The following is a 13,605-nucleotide window of genomic DNA, read 5'->3' on the forward strand; positions in this document are numbered from 1 at the left end:
CAGCCACCAAATGTGGAGGATTTCCTTCTCCTGACTTAGTTCTCTGTTAATCCAGGGCATATAGATCAACTCACTTTACTGTCATATTAAAATTAAAATTTTAAACTCACCTAGAAGAAAAAACTCAAATTTGTATTTCCCCTGGAAACATAATTTAGGCCCTTTCACATACACATGGCATTTCAGGTGAGCACAGATTTCTCAGTGGTGTTGGGATGACTGGATGTGATATAACAGTTATTAGAAAGAGAGAGTAGCAGAGAGTGAAAGCCAGGGAGCCTCTAGGATTTTTTTTTTTTAATTGTCATTTTTACTTCAAAGTAAACTCTGGTTTTTAACAATACTGTGAAATAAAGAGACAAAATGAAATGCCTGAGCTTGGTCTGGTTCCCTGCTCAAGGAGACAGAAAGTACACACATTGTGCATATACTCTTTTACACATTCAACTGTCATATCTATGTACACAAGAAAATCATTTTTGTATCAAAGTGCCTGGAAAAGATTTGAGGCAGCCTTTAGCATCAATTCTATATAACTGTGGTATTTTTACTTACTTTTTAATTTAAATTTGATTTAATTAACATATAGTGTATTATTAGTTTCAGGGGTAGAATTTAGAGATTCAACAGTTGCATATAACACCCAGTGCTCATTACATCACATGCCGCCCTTAATGCCTGCCACCTAGTTACCCCATTCCCCCACCCACCTCCCCTCCAGTGACCCTCAGTCTGTTTCCTATGATTTAGAGTCTCTTATGGTTTGTCTTCCTCTTTGATTTTGCCTTGTTTTATTTTTTCCTCTTTCCCTATGTTCTCAGTCTTGTTTCTTAAATTCTACATATGAATGAAATAATATTATATTTGTCTTTCTCTGAGTGACTTACTTTGCTTAATCTAATACCTTCTAGTTTCATCCACATCATTACAAACGGCAAAATTTCATCCTTTTTGATGGATGAGTAATATTCCATTGCATAGCTATAATCTTCTTTATCCATTCATCTGTCAGTGGACATCTGGGCTCCTTCTATATTTTGGCTATTATGGATATTGCTGCTATAAACATTGGGTTGCAGATGTCCCTTTGAATCCCTATATTTGTATCATTTGGATAAATACCTAGTAGTGCAACTGCTGGGTTGTAGAGTAGCTCTATTTTTAACTTTTTGAAGAACCTCTATCCTGTTTTCCAGGGTGGCTATATATTCCAGTCTGCATTCCCACCAACAGTGTAAGAGGGTTCCCCTTTCTCCACATCCTCACCAAAGTCCATTGTTTCCTGAATTAGGACCGTGGCATTTTAATAGGCTCATTCTTATTTAGATATAGCAAGACCAGCAGTAGGCAACTGCCACTGCAAAGATCATTTTGAGAATGATGTCAGCAAGATGGCAGAGAAGAGGACACAAGTCTTTGTCCTCTACAGAAACTAACAATGAGACAGCTATCCACAATGAAAATAGCCCTAGGAGTGTTCCAGAGTCCAATTAAGAAGCTGTAACAACACAAGTATAGCCAAAAAAAACCCAAACAACAAAAAAACAATGGAGAATGGCTGCACACAAGGTATTGCTGTGTGTGTCTGTGTGTGTGTGTGTGTAAATGTCACACTGTACACCTTACATATATGTGATTTTTACTTATTAATTACATCTAATAAAACCTATGGGGAAAAAAGAGATAAAAAAGAGAGGGGGCACATGTCATGTCAGAAGGGGCTACACAGGGAATTAAGGGAGGCACAGAAGGGGCTGTGGGGAAACATCTTCACTGTGGTTTCCTTGGGAAGGAATATGTAAGGCAGTGAACAGGCTCAGGGTCAGCCTGGGGACATGGTCTGTCCCTCTGTGCTGGTGCCTGGCCCCAGAATGATTATAGCCAAGTTATGAGCCAGGAGGTGGGGGCCTGGTGAGGGAAGTAGGTTGGGGAAGAGTTGGCTAAGAAGGGTAATGCCTGGCCTCTACCCAAGGCCTCAAGCATGGGTCAAGAGCATTTAAAAAACCATATCACACATGGTTTAACGAATTCAAGAACAGGCAGTCTAATTCACTGTGGTCCCTGAGAACACCAGAAATACCTTTAAAAACGGGGAGAAAAGTATTTTAGCAACCAGCCTATAGATTCCCTCTTAACTCACACCAAATATGGCAACTTCCCACCTCTTCCCAAAACTCATATGCTCTGATGAGCTATGAATGCCATTGAATTTCTTTTCTGTTTTGCTGAAGGTTTCACTAGACACATGATAAAAATTTATATTTAATCAACACTTCTGCAATGAACATTTTACAATATAAGAAAATTCAGTCATCCTAACAGGATGGTATTAAAATAATAGTGATGTTTTGTTATTGACTTCCATGGGTCACATGCTGTGCTGGGTGCCTTAGAAACATCAGATCTAATCTATTATTGTCTCCATTTTACAGATGAGGAACTAGCACTCAGAGATGTCAAGCGGCATAATCACTGCTCCTCAGTGGCCACAAATCAGAACTGGGATTCAAAACTGGATGTACCTGGCTCCAAGGTAATTCACTTCTAATTACACCAAATTATCTCTCAGTTCTGCTTAATGACCTCAGAACACTTGCCTGAATACATGGCTACCTGAATGGGTCCACACAGAAAGGTTTTTGGTTTTCTGTTTGTTTCTGCTTTCACATTTTCAGCAATTTTATCCCTTGAAGATTTTAAAGCAATTAATCACCATTTTACAGATAAATCAATTTAATCCTAAAGAGAAAATAGAGATGTAGTCTATCTCCATAGTAATAAGTCAGCTCAGCTCAAAATTTAAATCAGGGTTTTTTTTGCTTTGTGCAAATACATCTTAGATTTGTACACTAGGGACTCTGGACATGACCCAGACCAACAAGGAGGCTACTCTGCTGAAGTGGATGGATAAGTAATAGGCCATTCAATCTTTCTAACTCCCTAGAGAGTGAGGGCTGGAAGTTAAGCACTTTGCTCTTGGGTATCTGCGTACCTAATGAGCAACAGGCCTCCCTGGGTGCACAACCCATGTGCTTTCCACTAAGCTGGCATGCACTCAGAAAAAGGAAATTCTTTTGAATACCAGCAATGCCTAATTATCCCAAATTTGAGTTTTAACTGGGTCAAACTGTAGATTAACAAATGTAATTTGAGAGACAGATCCCCTTCTGGCAGTGCAACAAGATGTTCTCCAAGGGACAGAGGAAGATGCCCACCCCCACCCAGTTTTCCCAAGGTCATCCAAGATCACCAGGCTAGATTACTCCCTCCCCAGAGAATTGAGCTGTGCCATCACATCCACCAGAGAGTGAAGAGGTATGGCGAATGGAATGGCTGCACTCCCAACAGACTAACCTCGTACATTCCAGGCACCTTTTGCTTTGAGGGTGCCAACATACCCTCAAGATGTGTTGAGTTTAGAGAGCCAAGAACTCAAGAAGATAAACTATGAGAAGGATGGGGTAGTGGAGTGGAGGGGGAGTGAAAACAAAACGGAAGCTTACGGTATGTTTTTGTATTTCTCAAAAGAGAAGGCAGTATGAATGCTTCCATATCAGAGGGCTATCAGGATCCATGTGCCTCTTATGTGCTAATATTTGTAAATAAAAGCATACATAAATTTTAGCATATTTTCCTAAAAAATTTATCCATACCTTAAAGTAGGTATTAAACTGTCCATGTGGCTATTTTATCAATATTTTAGAGCCAATGGTTAAAATATTTAACTCTTACAAATTATTGTTTGACAAAATAAGAGGATGGAAAATTTCAATAGATGGGTAGAAAAAGCACAGAGAAAATAAAAACTGAAAGCTAATAACTTGGAAAAGCATTTCAATTATTAACAGATATTGTTCTCTCCACAAGCATCATATTTTAAAGATTGCAGCCAACTGTCTAGTTGCTAAATGTCATACTTAGTGGGTAATTGCAAAAACTGTGTCTATTTGTCATAAAACATCTGGCCAGCCCGCTAAAAAGAAGAAACTAGCCAAACCTTTTCCAGGTATAATATGGGCACGAACACCAAGTAAACTATAGGTGACCATAAATTTTAACAGCAGTTCGCCTTTGACAAAAGAGGCAGTGTTGGAGGCGTGAGTGAGATGTTGTCTGGTATTTACTTAGTAATATTAATAGACATCATGAAATCACAGTATTGAAAACTAGAATCTTTCTTAAGTAAGAAAAATAAAATAAAATAAAATAAAATAAAATAAAATAAAATAAGGCTCCTACATTTCTTTTCTCTTCCTTCTTTCTTTTTGGACCAGCATGGGTGTGTCTTATCATTTTAATTCTCACCTTCATCAAAAACATGCTTTCAAAAAAAAAAAAAAAAAAAAAACATGCTTTCATTGTGCTGCTGTTTGACAACCTAGTTAGTTTTTCAGAGGCCAGAAACCACTCAGCACCATCAAGACTTACTGTTCACCCAGGTGCTCATCGCTTGGATCCCTAAAAGGCTTCTTCCCATCCCCATTTCCCCTTCATGGGATCTTTCCAGACTCCACCTTGCAGAACAACTTTCTCTAAATTGCTACCTGTTTTCTCTCCGCAGCCATGACCTTTCTTACCAGCTCCTCGGATACCCAAGACAGGCCCAGGGCCCCTACCATGTGGGGACAAGAACTCTCCCTCTCAGATCAGAACCGCCTCCATCATCAACCTGACCCTGGAAACCCAGCTTCAAACACAGATCCTCTCATTGCTCCCTCCTGGGATTGGTGTTCAACCACAAGTTTTAAGACAGAATTACTCATTTAGGAGAAAAAGTACAATTCAAATTTATATAGAGAAGTTACTTAAAGTTACTCCTAACTTGGATAGTATCACGAAACAGGAAATTTTCCCTTGTGATAAAGAGGGGTCTGGAATCCTTAGACCAAGTGATGGTTTCACTGACTCTATGGAACATGCATTCACTTATTCACTGACACACTCGTCCAGTTGACAAGCACTTACTGAGTCCCTGCTGTGTGTAAGGTATTATGCTGAGCGTTGAGGATACAACAGTAACCAAATAATCAAATAACAGCAACCAAATAACTGGCTTTTTTGGAAGTGGCATTCTACTTGTGCAGATACCTTAGAGCCTAAAATATGGATGGGAATTTCTTGGAGGGTTTTCAGTAGGGAAGTGACATGATGTGCCCATAAAAGGGTGACGTATGACCACCAAGATGAGACTGTCAGTAGGACATGGAAAAGCATGAGAATAGAAGCAGAGAGACCTGTTAGAAGGTAGCTTCATTAGATGATGGTGTCTTAAGCAAGGCTGGTGGCTGTGGCTATAGTGAGAAGGCATTGATTTCAGGATGTACCATGAGGGAGAGTCAGAGTCACCAGGGTCTGCTTTTGGACTGAATGTGAAACGAGAAAACAAGAAAATCAAGAGATAGAGGATTACAGACAGATGTAACACAAGAATTCAGTTTGGCACATGCTTCAGATACCCACCAAATCTGAAGACAGCCAGGATGCTGACCAGAAAGAACTCAGGAGAAGTTCTCTTTTTTTGCTACCAGTAATGTGAGGAGGCTGGTCAAGAGGACTGTTTTTGAGGAAGTCTAACAGGAAATTTAACAACGTGTAAAGTGACAAATACGTAAGGTCAAAATGTAGCTGTGTATCTACAGTGAGATATCTCCTCACACCTGTCAGAATGGCCAAGATTAACAAAAGGAAACAACAGATGTTGGTAAGGATGTGGAGAAAGAGGAACCCTCCTACACTTGGGAATGCAAACTAGTACAGCCACTCTGGACAGCAGTATGGAAGTTCCTCAAAAAAGTTAAAAATAGAGTTACCCTATGGCCCAGCAACTGCACCACAAAGTATTTACCCAAAGGGTATAAGTATACCGATTTGAAGGAATCCATGTACCTCAATGTTGATAGCAGCATTATCAACAATAGCCAAACTGTGGAGAAAGCCTAAATGTCCATCAACTGATGAATGGATAGAGAAGATATGGAGTGTACACATACACATACACACTCACACACACTGGAATATTACTCAGCCATCAAAAAGAATGAAATCTTGCCATTTGCCATGACATGGATGGAGCTAGAGGGTATTATGCTAAGTGAAATAACTCAGTCAGAGAATGACAAATACCATGCGATCTCACTCTTATGTAGAATTTAACAAAGAAAACAGATGAACATATGGGGAGGGTGAAATGAAAAAAGAGAGAGAGAAACAAACCATAAAAGACTCTTAATGATAGAGAACAAACTGAAGGTTGATGGAGGGAGGTGGGTGGGTGATGGGCTAGAAGGAGGATGGGGATGAAAGAGGGCACTTGTGATGAGCACTAGGTATTGTGTGTAAGTGATGAATCACTAAATTCTACCCTTGAAACTACTATTATTACATTCTATGTTAACTAACTGGAATTCAAATAAAAATTTGAAGAAAGGAAAAAATATAGCTATGTATCAATTATAAAGCTATTTCTCAAAATTCTGAACTTGGAGTTTAACTGTAATAATTGTTAACAATTTAGAACTCTGACTTCTCAGAATAGACTAACACATCAACTATGAAGCAAGATGCATATGATTTGGATCCATAACAGAATTCTCTTGATAATATTAATTCATTTCAGACCCAATACTGGATCTTCTTCAATTTAAAATATTCTTGGGGGGACGCCTGGATGGCTCAGTGGTTGAGCTTCTGCCTTCGGCTCCGGTCCTGATGCCAGGATCCGGGATCAAGTCCCGCATTGGGTTCTTCAAAGGGAGCCTGCTTCTCTCTCTTTCTATGTCTCTGCCTCTCTGTGTCTTTCATGAATAAATAAATAAAATCTTTTTAAAAAATAAAAAATGAATAAAATATTCTCGGGGTGCCTGGGTGGCTCAGTTGGTTAAGCATTTGACTGCTGGTTTCAGTTCAGGTTGTGATCTCCTGGTCATAGGATTGAGCCTGGGTCAGGCTCCACATTGAGCATGTACAGTCTGCTTCAGATTCTCTCTCCCTCAGCCTCTCCCCTGCTCATGCCCTCTCCCTCTCTAAAATAAATAAATGAAATCTTTAAAAATAAAATAAAATAAAAAGTTCTACTGTTTTGTTCTATTTCATCGAATTCATTGGAAATTTCACCTTGGATATTAGAAAGATTCACTTCTTACTGAAAAACATACAGTAAAATATTTTAAATGATGAACCTATATTAAACAACCTCTCCCAAGTGAAATTAGCCTTTTAATTTATCCGCCCATCCATCTTTCTGCCCATTTACTTCTCAAAGAGTGTTGAGGGAATAAATTGAGGCAGAATGTAAGAATCTTTAAACATTTACATTTTGGATATATTTAGTTTAGAATATCAAAGCGATGCAAAATTAAAAAGAAATGCATGCTAACAGTATTTGTACTTGGGATTCTCCTCTCAAATGGTGTTTACTACCCTCCTCCCAGTGCTCGGCTTATTGTGTTGGGTCCTACTTGGTAAAGATCCTACTTTTACCAAGCCTGCTAGCTTTAATTAAACACAGAACTAGTCAGGAGGCATTTGGAGATATGGACCTTGACCTCCTTCACCGGCACTTTATAGGACCTAAAGCCTCTGCTAACTTATAACCCTGGTCTTTGGGGTAATTGAAAAACAAGGAGAACCCAATGTCCTATTTAACACTGTTAGTATATAACAGCATTAGCCTACAACAGGCAAATCAGAATCATTACAATACTCAGATGATGCTAAACGCACTTAATTAAAAGAGGTAAAATAATTCTTAGTGATGTTTTCACAATAGAAAAACTAACATGTAGGGGATATTCATCTTTTTTTTTTTTAATAGACCTATAAAGCATCCGAATGTTGGTATGTCTGGGTGGCTTAGCTAGTCAGTTAAGTGTCCAACTCTTGATTTTGGCTCAGGTCATGATCTTAAATTTCTGGGATTGAGCCCTGCATCAGGCTCCATGCTCGGTGGGGAGTCCGCTTGAGAATTCTCTCCCTCTGCCCCTCCTCCCACTCGTTTTCTCTCTCTCTCTCTCAAATAAATAAATAAATAAATAAATAAATAAAGCTTAAAAAATAAAGTATCTGCAAATGTTGAACTGATCACTTGAATTCTTATGACTAGATTTTTTAATACCACCAAGAACCAGGCCTCCTCAACACTCTGGTCAACAACCTCCTCCTGAAAAGAGAAAACGTATGCATGTTTCTATACCAAAAACTAGTAAAAAACAGCCCACCACATGAAAGGACTGCTTTGTGGGTGTCTTCTGTCCCCCAGAGAGATGCTAATAAATTCACATCTGAAGAATATTATGTTCTCTTCTAGTTCTCTGAAGTCTACTTTCAGTGTGTAGTCTGCCCCAAGGAGAAATGTGACAAGCGATACAAAAATTTGAAATATTGACATTCTCACCTGCTAGTTTACTTCAACTTCTATAGAAACATTCGTATATCCTTAAAAGATAAGAAAGTTGTTTTAGGGCAGTATTGTTGAAAATAGTACCCAGACAAATGAGTGCTCTTAGTAATTCACAGGGTGTGAAAACTCTTCACTGGAACCTCCGGCCTTACCTTTGTACCCTAAGAGATCACTATTTTAAGCAATCTATTGCATACATTTAAAAATACTGAAGACTAATGGACAAATGGTAACATAGCATGAGTCAGGTACAGCATCAGAGGTCAGGAGTCAATAGAGCACAGTTCTAGGCTTGCCATCTAGAAGCTTTATAACCTCTAACACACGTTTTTATACACATCACGGCCCTCGCTTTTTTCTAGTTGCTGCCACCCAGGGCTCACACCCACCATCTCTCACATGTATTACTACAATCACTGCTCACCCAGCCTCCCCATCTCACCATCCCCACCCTATAACATCATGCCCCTCCCTGCTTGAACCTCCTCAGTGGATTCTCACTGCTATTAGGATAACATCCAACATAAGGTCCCGGGTTTACTATATGGTCTGTGCCTCTAGTTTCATTTCCAGACTCATTTCTGGATACCCTATCACATATTTTATTCGCAAAATGTATCCGAATTCTTTCATTTCCTGCATCTTGCTAAGCTGTTTGTGCTCTTTGCCAGTGATCTTCTTTCTGCCAAGAACACTCCTCTTCCTTCACCTTCTTCTGGCAAATTTCACTGTTCCTCTAGGTCGGAATTTAAACCTGGGTTTCTCAGGGAGAACGTAACTAGCTTATTGATTAGCATAGGTTCCTTGCTGTATGCCTGCCTGCCGCCCTGCACACCCCCATTATAACACATGTCCCAGGTCATCATCAATTCTTATGTAGCATCTGTTTCCTCCCTCTCACAGAACTTCCAGGGGAAAAGGGACTACGGCTACCTTTCCACTGTAGGTCACCCAAAACCCATCACCATGCCTGACACAAAGTAGGCATCCAAAACATATTAATAAATGATTTAATAAACATGGCAAACAGCCTAAGTCTGTCTTGCTTTTTATTCATTAAACAAAGCATAGACAGGACCCATGTAATCAATGAATTATACTGAGGAAAGGTGTTGGCATAAAATCACATGGCATATCACCTGAGATTCTGGTTTGCTGGGGGTGGGGGCTGCTGGAATCCCATTTCCTTCCTGTCAGAATTAGAGTTTGATGTTTATTTGCTGTTCCAGCGACTTTACTTGTCTTATCTGACCAGTGCAATATTTAACTAGCCAACATTAATCATTTTGAAAGTCTTTGGAAATCAGAGAACTGGGCTTATATACAAATGCTTTTTGTTTAAATTGCTTCTAGATGATCGTGCTAAAAAACAACCTATTTTAAGGAGAATCAACTATGAATAATGTGAGAATTACAGTGAGGAAATGGAGTCTTCAGCTAAACCGAGGGGAGGGATTGAAGAGGAAATGAAGGTAAGATGCATTAGTCTGAGACAAGAACTATTTTTTCCTAGTGACTTTAAAGGCAGCCTGATAATAAACATTTTTAAATAGCTCTTAGTACCTCACTGAGGACAGTAGTGCTATTTATCCCATTTCTGTAACCACTGTCTGAGCAGTTTCCCAAATAGGGAGGCTCTAATGGATTTAAATAGTTATACCTGAAACTGACTTATACGATTTCTGGTCCCACCCATTATGCTCTCCTTCTCCACACTACAGAACGTTCAAAGAGCCAGGGAGTTATTGATTGCTCGTTTCCTCTTGATCTATCTGTGGTTTCGTATTTCCTGCATCCTGTGCCACCTGCCCGTGTGTATGGCCAACCCTTTTGACATCCCCCACCCCCACCTCTATTCGACCTCATGACCTTATAAAACAATTGATGATCTCAGGAAGAATCAATGTCCTGCTTTGACCGCAATTTCTTCTACTGGTCAGGGAAGCTCTCCCAAATACCACCCTATCCCATGCTATATAGTCATGCCTCCTTGTCACCCTCCTTGCAAGCACTTAGTTACAACTGTAATTATGTAATTATTCATGTAATGTCTTTCCTTCCCATCAGGCTGATACCACGGTGAGTAAAAGGACCATTACAAATGCTGGTCAAGCAACCCTAGTTCTGAAGAATACACATCCATCCTTTCATAAAAATAATTAGGCAAATCCTTAGTCGTGTGGAGAGGTCATTCAAACTGCTTGTTTCTGCCTTTTAATTTTTATTTACAAAACAGAAGAAAATCCTCAGGATTTAAATCTGATTAATTGAAAAGCAAGAGTTATCTTCAAAGCTAGAAAAGCCATTTAGTTCATGTTGGCCTCAAACTATGTTCACAGTATTAATCTTCTTAGAATATTACTTTATTATGTCAATACGCACAATGCTTAGCTTTTTCCATATACATATACTGCCAAAACTCATCAAATCAAAATATTTATCCAGACATTAAAGGCCTTTCACAATCTAGCTCAATACTATCATCCAGTCATGCTTTGAGCTATTCTTAAAAATCTTCCTTCTTTGCTCAAATTGATTTGCTCACAAATGTCTCCTTGATTTTAGCTTTATCTTGTCATATACCTTGAATATCCACCCTGACCTCCACTGATGAAAATCCCACCCCGTCTTTCAATATCCAATCAAAATCCACATCTTCCAAAACATATAATTGAGAATATACAGACTGAAATAAACTCTTCTGTTTTTAGTTTTAATTAATTTTTGTAGGATATTAATCAGGTAAGCTATTGGCTATCACAATGTTAATGGCTTAAGCACAAAGTTTGCTTCTTGCTCACAGATGGGAGGCAGGCCTCCTCAGTACTGTCATTCAGAGACCAGGAAGACAAAGGGTCTCCAGCACATTGCTTCCAAGGTGACTGTGGCAGTGGTTTCCATTCCAGCCCGCCAAAAGGGTACAGATGGTCTCAATAGAAGATCTAGCCAGAACTTGAGGTAGGGATCATATTTAACCACAACTCGACTGTTTAGAACTCCGTCACATGCCATTTCTAACTTCCTGGGAAACCACAAAATGTAGTCTAGCCATGTGGCCAGAAAGAAGGTGATGTGGATTTTTCTAATAGCTAGGTTTCTCTGCCACAGAAATAGTATAATGGTGCATCTTCAGATACTTATAACATTTCTCCCTCAATCATTATTTATATCATTCCTATTATTTAACACTTTACATGTGCATTACTGACTGACTTAAAGATATAGTTCTTTGCAAATATTAGAGATCTGAGGTAAGATTTTTCCAGATCCTGGCTTGTCGTCAATCCTTTCTAAATTCACTAACAGGGGCTCCGAAGAGCAGATATTTTGGGAGGTGGTAAAGAGCCAGAACTATATGTTTTATGCACCAGATGTAAGGAGACAGAGTTGCCATGATGTTGTGAAAGTTGAAAGAGGGAATTGTGTTCTCAGCCAAACATAAGGCTTACCCACTCCAGCAGACAGGAGGAATTTAAGAGAAAAGGGAGGCAGGGTTATACTATAGTTCTTCCAAAGCACTCAAGCCATCTCTTTCATGTTAGAGAAAAATAACATTCAACATCCTCCCAGAGCAGTGAGTTTTAAGGAAAATAATATATCCCTACATCACACCAGTATGTCAACAGCTCTGAATAATTGTGTGAGTAGGGCAACATGATGGGGGAATTTCTTTAGACTGGTAGAAATATAATTGATGATAATCTGTTACTTATCCTGAGCATGAGTTCATTTAGATCAGGGATGACTGATCATGAGGAACCAGACTGGAAAGCAAGAAAGGACCACCAGAGTTAAACAGGAGAATGGGCTAAGCAGGAAGCAATTACAAGATGTTTAAAAAGGCAAGTGAAGGGGCACCTGGGTGGCACAATTGATTGAGTGTTCGACTCTTGGTTTTTGGCTCAGTTCATGATCTCAGGGTGGTAAGATCAAGCCCCAAGTTGGGCTCTATGCTCAGCGAGGAGTCTGCCTGAGACTCTCTCTTCCTCTCCCTTTGCCCCTCCCCAGCATGTGCGGGCTCTCTCTCTCTCTCTCTCTGTCTCTCTCTTTCTTTCTCTCTCTCTCAAATATATAAATAAATCTTTTTTTAAAAGGCAAGTGAAACATAATTGAAAACTGATAAGTGATAATATGTGGAGATCTAAGCACACATGATAGTTGATTTCAAGAGAAATCTGGAAATAAATCACAAAATTCCTGAAACGGACACATGTTCAGAGGCAAAATGCCCTTCCCCCAAAATATTAGAAAAACCAATGCTAAGAGCCACTGGGGTTACAGACATGGGTTCCAAGGTAGGAAAAGAGGCAACTATTGCAGATATAAAATTAATCAAAATAAATCCTTTCCCCATATTCACACAAATTTGTACCATAGGTTCTATCTCTCAAATTGGCCCATGCCACAATCCTAGTCTAACCCGCTACTGCCATTCACCTGGACTACTTTCCTGTCACCTAAGGCAGCTGTCAGGCAGAAATACAGAGATGAAGATGCTAGAGATTTGGAAGCTGTCAGCATGATGGGTGAAATACTGTGCTACAGATGAATGAAGGTATGAGGGATCTGGGACAGCACATCAGCAATATCTGCCCTACCTCTCCCCTTGCATGACACAAAACCACTCATGCCCTAGGTAACCAAAACCTATGGAGAACAACCACCACTGAGCTTCTCAGTGTTTCCGATAACTCACTCACATGAGTACTCCTCACTCCTCTAATGAAAGGAGTGTCTTCTGAATATTCCCAGGAAATACTACTAATTGGCATTTCTCAACCCATGTAATAAATCCATTCTTGTCCTGAGCCTTTCAACCCACTCCGTAATGATTTTCTAAGACACGTCTATAACTGTAGACCATTATTGTATAAAAACCTTGAAAGGGCCATCCACATGGTATTTCAGGAAGTCTTCAAGAGATCTTTGCCAGGGCGTCTGGGTGGCTCAGTGGTTGAGGGTCTGCCTTTGGCTCAGGACGTGATCAGGCTCCCCATGGGGAGCCTCCTTCTCCCTCTGTCTGTGTCTCTGCCTCTCTCTGTGTGTCTCTCATGAATAAATAAATAAGTAATATTTATAAAAAAAAAAAAAAAACAAGAGGTCTTTGCCATTGTGTTCAACATTGGGAGGCCTCTCCCTTTTAACAAGCATGAGAGAGCCACGTCTACCTGTCTGGAAGGTTCATGAGAACTTGGGGGTTCAAGGTT

At 39.6% G+C, this 13,605-nt stretch overlaps 2 long non-coding RNA genes across 8 annotated transcripts in view; both read left to right on the forward strand.

The window, feature by feature from the left end:
• LOC102152669 overlaps positions 1-12,312 on the forward strand; it is a 30,296-nt gene extending 17,984 nt beyond the window's left edge. The window contains exons 3-7 of one of the 6 annotated variants that reach the window (XR_005353334.1): positions 2,433-2,533; positions 4,562-4,775; positions 9,752-9,870; positions 11,202-11,356; positions 12,118-12,312. This is a non-coding gene — a long non-coding RNA (uncharacterized LOC102152669). Of the gene's footprint in view, positions 1-2,432; positions 2,534-4,561; positions 6,710-9,751; positions 9,871-10,465; positions 10,564-11,201 lie in introns of those variants that run through there. The other 5 variants (XR_005353333.1, XR_005353335.1, XR_005353336.1 and 2 more) reach the window with 5 other exon arrangements.
• Positions 12,313-12,426: 114 nt separating this feature from the next.
• Positions 12,427-13,605, forward strand: part of LOC111093237 — a 64,173-nt gene continuing 62,994 nt past the window's right edge. For both annotated transcript variants that reach the window (XR_005353338.1, XR_005353340.1), the window contains exon 1: positions 12,427-12,953. This is a non-coding gene — a long non-coding RNA (uncharacterized LOC111093237). The remainder of the gene's footprint in view (positions 12,954-13,605) is intronic.

This window comes from Canis lupus, chromosome 1, assembly GCF_011100685.1.
Source record: "Canis lupus familiaris isolate Mischka breed German Shepherd chromosome 1, alternate assembly UU_Cfam_GSD_1.0, whole genome shotgun sequence".
Classification (NCBI taxonomy): Eukaryota; Metazoa; Chordata; class Mammalia; order Carnivora; family Canidae; genus Canis; species Canis lupus.